Source organism: Leucoraja erinacea, chromosome 24 (assembly GCF_028641065.1).
Source record: "Leucoraja erinacea ecotype New England chromosome 24, Leri_hhj_1, whole genome shotgun sequence".
NCBI classification, from domain to species: Eukaryota; Metazoa; Chordata; class Chondrichthyes; order Rajiformes; family Rajidae; genus Leucoraja; species Leucoraja erinaceus.
In genome coordinates, this window is record NC_073400.1 from 16,895,163 (window position 1) to 16,913,365 (window position 18,203).

The following is an 18,203-nucleotide window of genomic DNA, read 5'->3' on the forward strand; positions in this document are numbered from 1 at the left end:
CAGCGGGACAGGCAGCATCTCTGGAGAAAAGGAATGGGTGACGTTTCGGTTCCAGACGCTTCTGCAGTCTGATATCAGAGGAGTGGGTGGGACAGATAGAATGGAGTCGGAGCCAGTAAGACTGGTGGAAGAAGGAGGGGGAAGAGGGGGGGAGGAGGAGGATGGGGAGGAGGAGAGGGGGGGACGGAAAGCAAGGGTTACTTGAAGTTAGAGAAGTCAATGTTCATATCGCTGGGGTGTAAGCTGCCCAAGCGAAGTATGAGGTGCTGTTCCTCCAATTTGCGCTGGGCCTCACTCTGACAATGGAGGAGGCCCTGGACAGAAAGATCAGATTGGGAATGTGAGGGGGAGTTAAAGTGCTGAGCAACCGGGACGTCAGGTAGGTTAAGGCGGACTGAGCGGAGGTGTTCAGCGAAACGATCGTCAAGCCTGCGCTTGGTCTCGCCGATGTTCGGGAGTTGACACCTGGAACAGCGGATACAGTAGATGAGGTTGAGGGCGGTACAAGTGAACCTCAGCCTCACCTGGAAAGACTGTCGGGGTCCTTGGATGGAGTCGAGGGGGGAGGTAAAGGGACAGTCGTCTTTCGGGTGATAGGCTTCGAGTTGAATTATTTAATGACTGTGAGGCACACCCGAAAATATATATTTTAAGTTATTTAAGTTTGATGCAGTAAAATTCCTGTTGTCGAACTGTTGGGTATCCATGAACAACGCGGAGTTCGTGGAATCAATGTGTTCTCTGCTTGCCTTTCCAAGCAAGGCAGTGAGAGACGCCACACTCGATGCATTCGGAATACAGCGCGTTAAATAAAAATCGTTTACATTTCCCGACACTGAACAGAGCGAACACGGGGAGCGTTTTTTTTGTTTTTTTTAAGAGTCCAGCGCTCCGTGACATGATCTGATTGAACATATTTTACGCGTTTTAATTACAAAGGTGACAATGAATCGATTCATTAGTAGCGCCAGGCATCTCGGAGCACCACTCGGAACCGTGCTCTGTGCGGTCAAAGACATTTCTCCGCTAGTGAGACTGTATCGACCGACACTAATTATCAACCCGTTTAGTTCTAAGTACCTTTCACTGACCATACGCTGCACGCATCCTGTATTTAGCGCATTGGTTAAAAATTAGCCATGGCACAAAGCCAGCATGCATGATTAGACACCCAGAATGCCTCCCTTAAATCCTGCGTGTGTGTGTGTGTTTGGAAAATCAGATTTCATTTCAGTCTTGCAATGTGGACAGATGAAATCCCATTCACAGCGTTCAACACGTCAAATTACATCTAAAATACATAAGGACGCGATATAAGAATCTCGACTCGGTATCTTGACTTTACAGAATATAGTAAATAAAACGGGGGGTGGGGGGTTTAATCCAAGAACATAATGATGGTGCAGTCGTGAATGCAGGTATGGATCAATATGCAATCCCGTTCCGCAAATTTGAAAGGAATGGCATCGAAGACGGGGAATGGCACAGAGCCGCCGGTCTCTTTGACTGATGTTTCTGCCTCTACCAATTTGAAGAGCATCAATCTGAAAGTTAATCGGACATCAGGTGGTTATTAATGCCACCGCAGCGATTGCCCGTTGGAACAAATGGAGGCAAAATGGGGAGCGCACTCCTACCCCTCTGATGTGATTCTTGCCTGATGCCACTAGCAAACCAGTTGATCATTGATGGGCCGAAAATGCAGTGTGCTACTGCGATATTTCGGTTATCATACTCGCGTGTGCTGTGAAATGATGGATTGGATTATAAAAGCATGAGCTCCGAATTGGCATCGTACATACATGCTGTGTGTTCAGTTCAATGATTGACCACTGAACGCAAGGTGGCGACAGAGAGTAATGTTTGCGTATTTCTATTTTTAAAGGTTGCCTTGGCGGAGATAGAGTAGTATTGGCATCCCACTAAATGTAGATAACCCCTCTTGATGTAATATAAGGTGTACCAGTAAAGCCTGGCAGACTGCAATGTACCCTCAGTGCCGCCTTTCTGTAAATATCCGTATTAACAGTAGGGTGGAGACACAAGGAACTGCAGATGCTGGAATCTTTAGCAAAACATAAAGTGCTGGAGGAACTGGGGGGGGGGGGGGGGGGGGGGGGGGGGGGGGTGGTGTCAATCAGCATCTGTGCAGGAAATAGCCAGATGATATTCCAGGGCGGAAGCCTATTTTAGACCGAGTGAAGAGGGCCCAGCAGAAATATTTAGGTTTAGGTGTATTATTGTCAAGTGTACTGAGGTACAGATAACAGGTTTGTTTGCATGCTATCGAATCAGATAATACAATACACAAATACAATACCAACCTCGTGCAAAAGGTAGAGCAAAGGAGAAGATACAGAATACAGAATATAGTTCCCAGCACTGTGGAGCATCAGTTCCAGAGTTCAATGTCCACAATTGGGTAGAGGTGAATTGGACACTATCCCTGCTTATGGAAGAGCCGTTCAGAAGCCCGATACGTGATAACAGAGGGGAAGAAGCTCTTCCTGAGTTTGGCGGTGCATGCTTTCAAGCCAGTGTACCTTTTGCTAGATGGGAGCAGGGAGAAGAGATGACCTTAAGTCTGAAGATAGACATAGCTTGATAGAGTAACTCAGCGGGTCAGGCAGCATCTCTGGAGAAAAGGAATAGGTGATGTTTCAGGTCTATGTCTGAAAGCTGTATTGTTCTTGATGCTATAGGCATGAACTGCCTCAGGTTCCCAGGAGTCAGAAATTAGTAGGGATTAACAGGTTCCTTTCAGAATGGCAGGCAGTGACTAGTGGGGTACCGAAAACTCGGTGCTGGGACCGCAGCTATTTACAATATACATTAAGGATTTAGAAGAAGGGATTCAAAGTAATATTAGCAAATTTGCAGATGACACAAAGCTTGGTGGCAGTGTGAACTGTGAGGAGGATGCTATGAGGCTGCAGGGTGATTTGGACAGGTTGGGTGAGTGGGCAGATGCATGGCAGATGCAGTATAATGTGGATAAATGTGAGGTTTCCTCCCACATGGCAAAGATGCACAGGTTTGTAGGTTAATTGGTTTTGGTAAGAAAAATTGTAAATTGTTCCTAGTGTACCGAGCACTGACTTGTTGGGCCGAAGGGACTGTTTCCACATGTATATCTCAGGGTCTAAAAATGTAACTCTATTAAACGATGTAACAAACAGCCTCTAGTATTTTTAACTTGCAGTAACAAACATATATTTTGAGCTGTTAAAGAGAACTTTGTATACTCAGCAAGTTAGCGTCTTTGGAAAGAGAAATGGAGCTAACATTCCTTATTCAATAGCCATTCACCCTGAACTCTGGGTGGGCAGTAGTTGTGGGAGTCTCGCTTAGAACGGGACACGTTATCCTTAACCAGCCACACCGCCACCCCAGACCTCCCACTGTGCTCTCCATCACCAAACATGGGAATCAGCAGCGGGAGCAGCGGTTATTGGCGTTCCCCAGCCGTGCTGGACAGTGGTGCCAGGCGGCCACCTTGGGCCGCTGCACTCCATGTGGTGAGGGGGGCCCGGCTGGGTTATCAGTGATGGGGCTCCAGTATTCTGACCAGTCACCTGGGCAGTGATGACAATGTGGGGAAAACCCTTACTCTGTTTTATCCGACAATCAGCAATAACCCGCACTATTCCCCCTTCCCTCCATGGTCCATTGTAAGGAGGGTTTACTGTATATGCAAATAATGCATGTTCGCCCATGTTATCAATGGCTTTATGGTGATCATTCTTTAAAACTACAGCTTTCCTTAATTTGTATTGCATTTACAGGGTCAAATCAGCCTGTAGTCATAGGTAGTACTGACCCTCACTTAGATAGAGGTTCACATGTAGCTCCTCTAACCTCATCTACTGCATCTAGTGGGCTTCTGTACAATGACGAGACCAGACATAGACTCAGCGAGCATTTCGCTGAACACATATGCTCAGTCCACCAAGGCCTACAGGATCTCTCGGTTGCCAACCATCTCAACTCTCCCCCTTCCCATACCAACCTTTCTGTCCTGGGCCTCCTCCTCTGCCAGACTAAGGTCACATGCAAATTACAGGAACAGCTCCTCACATTTTGCTTGGGTAGTTTACAACCCAGTGGTATGAATATTAAATTCTCTCATTTTTAAATAACTTAATCTCATACCTCTCTCCCTTCTCCCTTCCCTCCTTGCCCCTTCTCCCAAGTTAGTTTACCAGTTCCACAGATCTCCACATTGTTTCTCTTGAGATCACACTTTCCCTAGCCAACAGTGGACCTACCAGACAATGCCCTGCCTGAAGCAATATATAGCTGTCCCTGAGCCTCCAGCTATTCATCTCTCCCCCCCCCCCAACCCCCTACTTTCAGTCTGAAGATGGGTTCCAACCGGAAACATCACCCATCCTTTTTCTCCTGAGATGCTGCATGACCCATTGGGTTACTCCAACAATTTATGTCTATCTCCCATCTTAATGTCTTTTTCACAGTAGAAATGGAGGAGAAATATTCATTGAAGACTTTGCCCATCTCCTGCAGCTCTACAGAGATCATCATTTTCTGAGAAACCCAACTGTTTCTCAACCAACCCTCTTTCCTTTAAGTGGGAAACATTTATAAGATGCATTTATAATATATGTTTAGATTGTCTTTAACATTATCAACCAGAGCTATCTCCTGCCTCCTCTTTTGCCCTCCTGAGTTCCTTCTTATGCCTCAGTTCCCCAAACTCCTCCAGGGATACATTTGATTCCAGCAGTTTCTTTCTGTCCATTGTCTCCTCTTTTTCCCTGACCAGAACCTCAATTGCTCTCATCATCCAAGCGTCCTACTCCCACCTGCCTTGTCCTTCGCTCCAACAGGAACATGCATGACCTGTACTCTTGCTATCAGATGTCTAAAAGCATCCCATTTTCTAAATGTTCCTTTGCCCACAGGCAACCTACTCCAATCAACTTTAGCAAATTCCTGTCTAATACCATCAAATTATGTTTACCCCAATTCAGAATGTTAACTTGTGGACCTGCCCTGTCTTTATCCATGACTATCTTAAAGCTAATAGATCCACTGATCCTAACATGCTTACTCACGGACACTTTAATCACTTGCCCTTCCCAATTGCCTAAGAGTAGATCAAGCTTTGCCCTGTCCCTTGCAGGGTCCTCTACATATTGACTGAGGAAACGATTCTGAATACTTCTTTATACTTTGTCCATCTCACCTTAAAGCTAACCCCTCTAGTCTTTGATATGTCCACCCTGGGAAAACAAAGGTTCTTGGTTCTTGGTTTCGTGGTCCTCCAAAATATTCCAAATGGAATTTAAACTGGAGGTGGTGAAGGGAGGGCTTAAGCCAGAAAGGGTTATTGGGAAGAAAGAGCTACTTTAAAATTAGTTGCATCTGGTTGGGTAACTATAGTAGGGTGGAGATTATTCCATGCTTTAATTCTGAGTGTCTATCCTATCTATGCCGTTCATAATGTTATATCATTCTACCGGGCAGTTGAATATTGAGAGAATTAGATCTATCAACCAACCCCACCCTTATTTTAAAGAGAATCTTAAAGTTAAATGTGAACTCAATCTGCAAAAGGATAACTAAATCCCAGAACTACTTTGCTTTGTAATTTGAAAATAGTAAAAAACGTAAGATTGCTAGTATTTCATTATGCCAGAAAAAAATCAGCAAATTCTCAGCCATATCTCCACGATAGAAAACATAGCACAAATTACAAAATCCATTTCAAACAATTATGAAATCCAATTCTTTCATAACAGCAAATATATCACGCATGTTAATGTCCTCTTTATGCATTTGAAGGAGGGTCTCGTTTGATATATGAATATGCAAATTAATTATAACGCTGTAATAAACTAATTCACTGCTGAAACGGCTGTCAGGTTATTAAACACCACAATCCACGAGATTTATATGCTATTGAGATCCCACATCGGACTCTCGTTTTAATAAATTAACTCATACTTACTCCACAAGGCAATTAGAAGCGCAGATATTATAGCTAGAAACCAAAAATGTGATGGCATTTTACTGATACAGCCAGTATCGATCCATCTGAACAAATCAGTCACATCATAACCTTCTTTAGTGAACTTCAGCGACACAATGGAGAGCCGACCTGGATGTTATTTCAGTAGAGAAGGCTCAGGATAAAAGACGCTGGCGGTTCTCCAACAACTGGGCGCTCTATAGGGTTACCTTAAAAAAGCAAGTGTCCAGACAGGAAGGCCGTGACAACGAGAGGATACGGACCAACCTGAAATGAATTAGAGCTACACGTGGCGACTTGGTATCAGCCCTCGCTGTTTGCACAGTTCGGAGATCAGGTAATTCAAGAGGCCGGGCCCGACTTTCAGCACTCTGGACAGCGCCCGTCTGAAGGGCTGAGAGGTGTTGGGGTGCGCGAGAAGGAACCGCAAATGCCAGTTTACGCACAAAGAAGCTGGAGTAACTCGGCGGGTCAGGCAGCATCTCTGGAGAAGAAGAATAGGTGACGTTTCGGGTCGAGACCCTGTGCCTCGCATGGGACGGATCCAAGTCAAACTACCCACAGGACGGGAACACAGGACAGGAACACAGGTAAAATACACTGTTCAAACTGAAGGGAGAACTGTTTATTTCAAATATCTCCAACAATTTACAATGCGCGGCTCGAAGAGTTTGCGCAGGTTTCAGTGAATGGAAACCTGCCTGGCTACGTCAAGGCCATGTAAGAATAGACCCGGACTGTTTATAGGGCCCTACCTTCGCCTAACGCCGCCCCCCAACCAAATAAACAATAACCAGAAACTTAAAGCTCATCGGCTCCACTGCTTCATGTGGGATGTTGATACTAGCAATGAGGTTAAGTAGTGGCCATTTCTACTCCGAAGCCAAGCGCTATCCATGTTATATAATTGTACTAGAGAGGGTGTGTGGTGACGAGGGAGCGCGGTTTAGGGAAGGGGTTTTTAAACACAAAGCAACGGTTTCAGTGCAGCGTCTCGGTAATAACTACTCGCGTTTGTCTTTGCTGCTTTAGATTTCACTTGCGTGTTCCTTCTGAGAACTGGCGACGGCGGGGGCGAGGAAACAACGAGTTTACACATGTTACACATACATAGAAAGGCAAAGGGGGACAAATGCAAGGGGAAACGATTTTCAAGAGCTCAGAATACAATTGCACCGTTTCCATCTGCGTGGTAAGGTATGGAGTTTTAACTATTACAAATAAATACTTCTACAGATCTCACACACGAAAAAAAAATGCTGCTGACATCCGCAACACGGTTTCTGTCGAAGCTGACATCCAATAATAGAATCTATCCGGAATCAATATCCGAGACTCCATACCCACACGGTTGATATCAATACCGTGCGCCTGATCACTCTCTCCACTATAAACGGTGCAGGCATTTCGCAAAATAACACTGATGAACACGGACAAGAATGGTCATGCCTGCTGCGTTTCGGCGCGTTCGGAATTGCTTCTGAATAAGTCAAGATGCCGAACGAAGGATTTGACGATCACCAATGCGTCAAGTGCTGGTTCAATTGCACACATTAGAGGGGACGGAATAATGAAGCTCCGTTTGATTCAGCGCAGATAAACTGGATGCGGTTAAATGAATGTGCACCAAATTGTAACAACTTGACGTTGCAGCTACCTCCCGCCCGTGAATTTTTGATATGAGGTTGCAAATTAATTACCGAGGGGTAACATACATCCACCACCCTTTCCACACAAACATACATTCACCACCCTTTAAACATTAAGGGAATAACTTGGGAATTACTTTATCAAATGGAACGAAACTTGCTACTGCAAACCCCAGGTGAATGGTAAGGTGAGCCTAAAATGATTGTGCTATAGTGTACTGTTTTGGCTGCATTTCGGGAACATTCATACAAACAAATATATAAACATACAAGATGAGAGTTTTAGTAATATACTAGACCAAGTGGGACCCGTTTGGGTCCCTGTCACATGGGAGCCCTGGTCCCCCAATGCCACCCATTCCCCCAATGCAAGATTCAACCACTCACCCATAGTCCCCAACTGTGCAGGGCAGCTCATTTCCCGTTATTTACACTCCCTCATTTTAAACTATTAAAAAATGCAATTGCACTTGCTATGGTTGGCAGAACTCAGTGTCCTGGGATTGTAGCATTGTAACGGGCAGGGCTACAATCCCATTATGATGTCATAGCTAAAAAATGTGAATAACTTGTAAAATATAACATCAATCTGAGCTAAACTTGATTAAAAAAAACACACCACAAGACAATTGTGAGTAAGGTGGTCCAAAAATTGTAACGCTTTCATATACGGTTTTGGCATAGTTCAGGCCATGACGCACTCACATGCACAAGCACACACATGCATGCACAAAACAAGATGAGAGTTTTAGTAATATATATACTAGACCAAGTGGGACCCATTGTGTTCCTGTCACATGGGAGGCTTGGTCCTCCAACACAACCCTTTCCCCAACACAATATTCCACCACTCATCTGTTTTCCCAATGCAACCCGTTCTCCCAACACAATATTCCACCACTCACCCATAGCCCCCAACTGCGCAGCGGCGGCTCATTTCCCCTTATCCCCAGCACTCCCTTTTCAGCCTCCCAATTGCACTTGCTGCCAGGACTTTAAAAAATAATCCAATTGCACTTCCCCTGCCTCCCCCAGAACTCCCTCTCCTCTTCAACCTCCCTGTTTTTAAACTTTAAAAAACTTGCTGGCAGGACTCAGTGTTCTGCGATTGCAACATTGTTGTGGGGAGGGCCAGCAAGGATTTGGTTCCCATTGTGACATCATAGCTGTAACTGCCAGTGTGCAGATGGAAGAAATTTTTCCCAAAGTTTTTTGTAACGTTAAAAATGTGAATAACTTGTAAAATATAACATCAATCTGAGCGAAACATGATAAAAAAAAAACACACCACGAGACAACTGTGAGTAAGGTGGCCCAGAAATTGTAGCGCTGTCATGTACCATTTTGGCATAATTCAGGGCATGACTCACAGACAGACTCACTGATAAACAAGATAGATAGATAGATTGACAGACAGACAGACAGACAGACAGACAGACAGACAGACGCTGGTGAAACTAGTGTAGGTGGGGCATGTTGGTTTGTGTCGGCAAGTTGTGCTGAAGGGGCCGGTTCCAGTCTGTATGACTCTATGCCTCTAATTTCAAGTGTAGCCCACAATCCAGACACAATAGAACATATTATACAAATATAAACCATGGCACCACAGGTAGATTGAGTGGTATGCTTGCCCTCGTTGATCGGGGTGTTGAGTATGAGTCAGGAAGTCACAATGTAGTTTTAATATAATTTTGGTTAGGCTGCATTTAGAGTATTGCGTAATGTACTGGTCGCCCCATTACAGGAAGGATGTGGAGGCTTTGGAGAGGTAGCAGAACAGGTTTACCAGAATGCTGTCTGGATTAGGGGGGAATAGTTATAAGGAGTGGTTGTTTCCCAACAATTTTGCTTGTTTTCTCTGGAATGCTGGAGGTTGAGGAGAGACCTGGTAGAAGTATATGAAATTATGACAGACACAGATATGGTAGACTAGAAACATAGAAAAATAGAAACATAGAAAATAGGTGCAGGAGGAGGCCATTCGGCCCTTCGAGCCAGCACCACCATTCATTGCGAACATGGCTGATCGTTCCCAATCAATAACCCGTGCCTGCCTTATCCCCGTATCCCTTAATTCCACTGGCCCCTAGAGCTCTATCTAACTCTCTCTTAAATCCATCCTGCGATTTGGCCTCCACTGCCCTCTGTGGCAGGGAATTCCACAAATTCACAACTCTCTGGGTGAAAAAGTTTTTTCTCACCTCAGTCTTAAATGGCATCCCCTTTATTCTAAAACTGTGGCCCCTGGTTCTGGATTCGCCCAACATTGGGAACATTTTTCCTGCATCTAGCTTGTCTAGTCCTTTTATAATTTTATATGTTTCTATAAGAACCCCCCTCATCCTCTAAACTCAAGTGAATACAAGCCTAGTCTTTTCAATCTTTCCTCATATGACAGTCCCGCCATCCCAGGGATCAATCTCATGAACCTACGCTGCGCTGCCTCAATCACAGGATGTCCTTCCTCAAATTAGGAGACCAAAACTGTACATAATACTCCAGATGTGGTCTCACCAGAGCCCTATACGACTGCAGAAGAACCACTTTACTCCTATACTGAAATCCTCTTGTTGTGAAGACCAACATTCCATTAGCTTTCTTCACTGCCTGCTGTACCTGCATACCAACTTTCAGTGACTGGCGTACAAGGACACCCAGGACTCTCTGTACCTCCCCCTTACCTAACCTAACCCCATTGAGATAATAATCTGCCCCCTTGTTTTTGCCGCCAAAGTGTGGCTATCAGAACATTTTTTCCAGGGTTGAATTGCCAAAGACAAGGGGGCGTAGTGGGGCAAAGTTTAAGGTGAGTGGGGCAATGTTTAAAAGGAGATGTGTTGGACATTTTTTTTTACATAGAGGGTGGTGGGTGTCTGGAACATATTACCAGGGGTGGTGGTGGTGGATTGCGATGCAATAGTAACCGCTAAGATGCTTTTTGGTAGGCATATGGATTTCCAGGGAATGGTGGGATATGGATCATGTGCAGCTAGTTTATCTTTGCATCATATTCTGCACAGACATGCTGGGCCAAAACACATGTTCCTGTGCTGTACTGTTTTATGGTTAATGTTATCCCACTTTCACATCTCTCCCTTCACCTTGGGGGCAATTTTCAGAGGCCAATTAACCTCTAAATCTGCGTGTCTTGCTGATTTGGGAGGAAACTGGAGCACCTGGAGGAAATCCACGCAGTCACGGGGAGAACGTGCAAACTCTGCACAGACAGCATCCAACCTCAGGATCGAACCTGGGTCTTTGACACAGAGGCAGCAGTTCTGCCAGCTGCGCCACTGTGCTACCCTAGATTCTATGTTTTATGCCCCATGTTCATGTATCAGATTTCATTGAGGAAACAGTAACCATTTCACATCCAGTAGTATTACATTTTCACAATGATCCAAAATTAAAAAAAAAACATATTGTATAGAATCCCATGTTTATTTATGCCCTTTGCACATGAAATCAGGGTGAAAAGCAAATAATGACAAATGCTGGAAACACATATCAGCTCCTGCAAGGACACAAAATGCTGGAGTATCTCAACGGGTTAGACAGCATCTTTGGTGAACATGGATAAGTGACATTTCAGATTGGGACCCTTCTGTTTACTTTAGGGAAATAGCATGGAAATAGGCTCTACAATCCACTGAGGCCATGTTGACAATCGATCATCTGTTCCACTAGTTCCATGTTATCCTACTTTTGCATCCACTCTCCACACACTAGGGGCAATTTCCAGAAGCCAATTAACCTACAAACCTGACATAAACACAACTTTTGGTAGTGACTCCATACAGGATGGGTGATGTTTCTGGTCAGGCTACTTCTTCAGTTTGAAGAAGGGTCCCGACCTGAAACGCCATCCATCCTTTTTCACCAGAGATGCTGCCTGACCCGTTGAGTTACTCCATCTTTGGTATAAACCAGCATCTGCAGTTCTTTATTTCTACAACCTACAAACCTGCACATCTATGGAATGTGGGAGGAAACCAGAGAACCTGGAGAAAACCCACGTGGTCACAGGGAGAACATACAGTACAAACACCGCACAGACAGCACCCATAGTCAGAATTGAACCGGGGTCTCTGGCGTTTTAAGGCAGCAACTCTACCGCTGAGACCTGTGCCCATCACTCTTGTACCTCAACAATCTCCAAGGAGTGTAATGGATTTTGTGATCAATAGCAAAGCAACTGTACTTGGCATTTGCTTCTAAAAAAAACTTCTCCCACCTGCTTTTTAGATGTCAGACATTGATTTAATACATTCACTGGTGTACAACAAACATGGGATAATCACACAGGCTGAGTCACCACTCAGGGTGAAGAGCTCTTACAGAAGAAAAATCACACTGGTTCCTGGTGCCGTACGCTGCCATTTACAGTCATTGTGCCGACTGAACTGTTCTCTGCCTCTGAAATTTTGAGCTTACATATCACACACTGACCTCAGCATAGTGACCCAGAATGTTAGAGTGGCACAGTGGCGCAGTAGTAGAGTTGCTGCCTTACAGCGCCAGAGACCCTTGTTCGATCCTGACTATAGGTGCTGTCTGCACGGAGTTTGCACATTCTCCCTGTGACCACGTGGGTTTTCTACGCATGCTCCGGTTTCCTCCCATATTCCAAAGGCATGCATGTTTGTAGGTTAATTGCCTTCAGTAAAATGTCCCTTGTGTGTAGGATAGAACCAGTGTACAGGTGATCGCTGGTCGGCATGGACTCTGTGGGCTGAAGGGCCTGTTTCCATGCTGTTTCTCTAAATGAAAGTAGGGAATTCAGAGGAGCTGCAGGTGCCATGAAATGTCATTGGCAAGTCGAATTAAAGAGAATCCAAAGACTTTTCATACATACATTTAAAGCAAGAAGGTAACAAGGTAACAAGATGGCACTATCCAACAAACTAGGGACAATTTACAACATTTTACAGAAGCCAATTAACCTACAAACCTGTACGTCTTTGGGTTGTAGGAGGAATCTGGAGCACCCACAAAAATGGAGTTAGATCAGCCATGATTGAATGGCGGCGTAGACTTGATGGGCTGAATAGCCTAATTCTGATCCTAGCACTTATGACTTATGACCTTATGAGAATGTATAAATTCTGCGCAGAGGGCACCTGTAGTCAGAATTTAACCCGGGTCTCTGGTGCTGTAAGGCATTAACTCTACCGCTGCACTACTGTGCCACCTTGAGAGCAATGAGAAAAATACCAGAGTATTTTTGGTATTAAATACTAAAAATACTAAGTATTTTTGCATTTAGTGCAGTATTGTAGCATTAAAATTACAGAGATAAAGGCTAAGCAAAAAAAAAAAATCAAAATTACCCATCCACTAGATATTTTATTTTGGGATCAGGAATATTTTACACGGAGAACCTTTCTGACATAACCACTCAGTTACCCATGGGATTCCTTGGCAAGTCTAAAATGCGTGGGCACATTGCCAAAGTTTACAATGAACACACAGGTCCAGTGCCAGATGCCTTCACACTAGCTGTCTGGTTGTCAAATGTTGTTGGCAATATCTGGATGTCAGCATTCACAAATGCATATCAATGCACGGAAATATAGATTTTGCGGTCAATTATGATAATGTCAGGAGCTTTCTGTAATCATAGCACTTTCTCATCACAGACGCATGGTGCATTGATGGTCCAGTGGTTAAGATAATAGTCTTGTAACCCAGAGCGCTGCCCTAAAGACCCAGAGATCAGAGTTCAAATCCCAGCCCGGCAGCTGTCGTACTTAATTCAGTTGTAAACAACACAAATTAATTCCAATAATGAAGACCAAAAAACCAACTGAATTGTCAAAAAAAAAAATCCATCCAATGTCACTAACGTCCTTCAAGATGGTGATGGTAATGTGGTTAAGGTTGGAGTTAGGGTGGAATCCAGCACATTTTCTCAGTCTACCACATTGAAGTGTAGCCAAGGCGATACACCAATGCCACTATTTCGTCAGGAGACAGATGAAATTCGGCACGTCTCCAGCGGCTCTTACAAGCTCTACAGATGCACCATAGGAAGCATTCAGCCCAGTTGCATCTCAGCTTGGCCCAAGACTGCAACAAATCGCAGAGAGCTGTGAGTAACCCAATCCATCACACAAACAAAACTTCCCACCATTAACTTCATCTACACTTCACACTGCCTCAGGACAGCAGCCAACATAATGAAAGACATGTCCCACCCTGGTCATTCCTTCTTCTCCCCACTCCTCTCAGGTGGAAGATACAGAAGTCTGATAGTGCACACTAGACTCAAAAGCAGCTTCTTTCTGTCTGTTAATATACTGCTGAATGGGCTTTCCATAAGTTAGAGTACTGTCCGATCCTCTGACCTGCCTTATTGTGGACATTGTCAAACGTTGTCTCTGGAACAGCTACCCTACAATGTTGAAACCTGCTCCGTTCCATTTGCTCAACCCATTGTACTCCAGTTTTACTTGATTGTATTCATGTGTATTATAGGATTAGACTGGACAACATGCAAAGGCCGCAAACCACAGCCACACCACGCCTGGCTCACCCGACGAGGAACCGGGGAGGAGGGTGGAGAGAGTCAATGACGGCTATTGTCAAAGGGCCGTTTTCAAGATGGCGGTGGATGGAGGAGAGGATCGGTGCTGCTGGGACAACAGGCCTTTAAGGCCAAGTCAAGACTGCGCTCTTGAAACTTTGTGGGTGCCAGAAACGCCTTGATGAAATCTACTGTTAAGCTCCAGTCATTGCACCTCTGTACTTATCTATGATTGTGCTTATCTATATTGTGAGCTAGGTACATGTGACAATAAAGTATCATTATCATCTAGAAAGCCTTTCACACTACCTTCGTGCACATGACAATAATAAACCGAATCAATGTGCGACTTCAACCCACTTCTGAAATGGACTAACCACCACCATCTTCTCAAAGGAAAATGAGGAATGGGTAATAAATACTATCCAGTGAAGCACAGATGCAAAATAAATTACAAGTAAAACCTGATTCAATGTTGTTGGCTGATTAGAGCCATGAACAGCTTATGCCCCTGTCCCACTTAGGAAACCTGAACGGAAACCTCTGGAGACTTTGTGCCCCATCCAAGGTTTCCGTGCGGTTCCCGGAGGTTTTTGTCAGTCTCCCTACCTGCTTCCACTACCTGCAACTTCTGGCAACCACCTGCAACTTCGGGAACTGTACGGAAACCTTGGGTGGGGCGCAAAGTCTCCAGAGGTTTCCGTTCAGGTTTCCTAAGTGGGACAGGGGCATTACTCTTTTTTTCCGGATGACAGCCATCAGTCCTGATAGTCGCAGGAACTGGCACAGCTTGTACCACAAACAATTTGGTAGCATCCGGAAATTAACTCTTAGTGTTAGTTTAGTTTAGTGATACAGTGTGGAAACACTGCGATCCCGCTGACCAGAGATCATTTCATACACTAACACTCCTACCATCATCAGCGGTCACTCGAAATGAGTATGACTGTCCTCTCCTCTCCATAGGGTCGTCTACTTTTGGGTCTGCAGATGTCTGCAGAGGCTGATCTGTGATCCACACACCTTGGTGCAACGTGGGCAGTGTTGACTGGCGGTGGTTGGTAGTCGTTGAGCCCCGTTCTCTCTCCCCTTATGGTGCTGTCACTTTGTCTCTGCGACACAGCGTAGTTCCATTTTGTGGCGTGCAGCTCCTTCCTGCATGGATTTCCTCCAGGAGTGTGTGTCCAGTGCAATGTGCTCCCAGTTGCTCGAACTGATACGGAATTTCTTCAGACTGTTCTAGATGTTGTTCTTGAAGTGTTCCTTTGGCCCGCTGGGAGCTCGGCAACCTTCCTTCACTTGTGAGTACAGGATTTGTACAAGATACAAGATACATTTATTTTTCACATGTGCCAGTTGGCACAGTGTAATGTGATCAGCATACAGCCATTGTTTAGGGAGACATGTGTTGGACATGCGGATGACATGGCCAGTCCATCAACGTTGGTGCTGCGTTATTGTAGTGGTGATGCTGGTCATGTTGGCTTCCTCCAAAACGCTGATGTTGATGCGTTTATCCGCCCAGCCGATCCTCAGAATCTATCGTAAGGATCTTTGATGGTATTGTTCCAGGGCTCTCAGGTGCCTGCTGTAGGTGGTCCATGACTCGGCTCCATACAACAGGGTGGAGAGGACAATGGTTCTGTAGACCAGCAGTTTTGTTGGAGCCTTTAGATCTCGGTCTTCAAAGACTCTTTTCCTGAGTCTGGTGTAGACTGTCCTACACACACTAGGGACAATTTACAAATTTTACATAACTAGAGACAATTTGCAGAAGCCAATTAACCTTTAAACCTACATGTCTTTGAAATGTGGTGGAAACCAGAGCACCAAGGGGGGAAAAAAATCACACGGTCACGGGGAGAACGTACAAACTCCATACAGACAGCACCCGCAGTCAGGATCGAACCCGGATCTCTGGTACTGCAAGGCATTAAATATATCATTGTGCCACTTTGCCGTCAATTCTGCCAACTTCAATATCTTTCCCGATTATTCCAGCACCGCCACCCCCCATTCTCTGAATCCTACTTTAGCATTCCCAGACTAAGAGTGACACAGTGGTACAGTTGGTAGAGCTGCTGCCATACTGCACCAGAGAACCGAGTTTGATCCTGATCACGTGCCGCCTGCGTGGAGTTTGCATGTTCTCTGTGACTGCATGGGTTTTCTCCGGGTGCTCCCATTTCCTCCCACATCCCAACGACGTGCGGCCTCTAAATTCCCGCTAGTATGTATGGAGTGGATGTGAAAATGTGATAACAGAACTAGCATGAACAGATGATCGATGGTTGCTGTGGAATCGTGGGTTGAAGGGCATGTTTCCATGCTGTCTCTCAAAAAGAAGCAACAAATGTTTAATTTTGATCCTATTTTCTTCAACAAATGAAGCATTGTGGTAGAAGTTGATAGCCAATTAATTTGCAGCAATGAATGGTCTTATTAATTAATTTCATTGAAGTACATCTAATCCATTTGGTGGATTGTCATTGTTTAATCTGAGTTATAATGAACTGAACCTTCTCCATGTCAACTCAGTGCAGACCTTTTGAAAAGCAATTTTATTTATTTTAGTAACTATGTTTCATTGTTCAAACGCCGACACAAAATAATTAGCAAACGTTCTGAAAATAAACCATTTCCATTAATGAGATGTACATACAATTTATGCTTATTTAAATATTAAGAAGCAACTCCTTAGGCGAGTTGATGCAAGAAGAGAATTTTTGGGGGGGAAAGTGCATGACTTTAAATAATCAATTTTGTTTAAAAATACTTGTAAGCAATCTGTTGTGGACAATAATTTTGAGATATTATTTTTTAATTGCTTTCGATGCATGCGTACAACTTGATAGTGGGAGGGAAAATAATTCAAAAGCAGATATTTCACTATTTTGTCTTCAGTGTACGATTTAGTTTAGAGATACAGCATGGAAACAGGCACTTCGGCCCACCGAGTCCACAGCGACCATCGATAACCACCCACACTAGTCCTATGTTATCCCACTTGCTCAACCACTCCCGACACACTAGGGACAAGTTTACAGAGGCAAATTAACCTACAAACCCGCATGTCCTTGGGATGTGGGGGGAAACCAGAGCACCCGGAGGAAACCCATATTGTCCAAGGGAGAATGTGCAAACTCCACACAGGCAGCACCTGATATCAGGATCGAATCCAAGGTCTTGGGTGCTATGAGGTGGCAGCTCTACCAGCTGCGCCACTCTGCCACCCATATTTTAGGCTGCATAATCTGGAACACAATTAATCGATTTATTCCATCATATTCAAGGAGAGGTTAGATACAAAGAAGGGATTCGAATAGAAGGATACATTGATTGGTGCTTCAACTAAGGAACATAGGGGAGGCTCCTCTGAAACAGCAACATCAACATGGACCAGTGAAGATGAATGGCCCTCTTCTCAGCCATAGAGTCATACAGCATGGAAATGGGTCCTCCTGCCGACCTTGCCCACAGTGGCCAACATGCCCCATCAACACCAGTCCCACTTGCCTGCACTTGGCCCACTTCCCTCTATACCTATCCTATCTATGCACCAGCCCAAGTGCATTTTAAACGTTGTGATGGTATCTGCCTCAACCACCTCCTCTGGCAGCTCGTTTCATACACCCACCTCCCACAGTGTGAAAAAGTTACCTCTCAGGTACTTATTATATTTTCCTGTCTCACCTTAAACCTACATCCTCTGGTTCTGTGCTAAAGATAATGATTCAAAGCCATGATAGTTCACACGTTCAATATTAAGTCAGCCGCTCTAGTGGTAATCTGAAACCCTGTTTTATTTTTCTGATGCAGGCTCTTTCCTCGATGAAAAACATTATTTGTATTGTAAGATGACTGAGAAACTATTTCCTAAGTGCTTACCTCTGAGCTATTATTGTCTGCAAAGACATTAATTTATCAACACAATCCAATTTTATTTTTCTGCTCCAGAGAACAATTGTCAGTGTCACTCTAATCATCGCTGCCGCACCACAGTTCAATTTAATTTGTAATTAAATGCCACGGCACA

The 18,203-nt window shown here is 44.6% G+C and overlaps 1 long non-coding RNA gene across 4 annotated transcripts; it reads left to right on the forward strand.

Moving 5' to 3' along the window:
* Window positions 1-235: 235 nt before the first annotated feature.
* Window positions 236-14,765, forward strand: LOC129708690 (uncharacterized). 4 transcript variants are annotated; one of them, XR_008725393.1, is made up of 4 exons: window positions 5,675-6,582; window positions 7,025-7,189; window positions 10,402-10,447; window positions 14,119-14,765. It is a non-coding gene; the product is annotated as an uncharacterized LOC129708690 (long non-coding RNA). The 4 variants fall into 4 exon arrangements; XR_008725395.1 differs by lacking the exons at window positions 5,675-6,582; window positions 10,402-10,447 and adding an exon at window positions 236-379 and having other exon boundaries at window positions 14,119-14,590; XR_008725392.1 differs by lacking the exon at window positions 10,402-10,447 and having other exon boundaries at window positions 5,694-6,582; window positions 14,119-14,589.
* The last annotated feature ends 3,438 nt before the right edge of the window (window positions 14,766-18,203 follow it).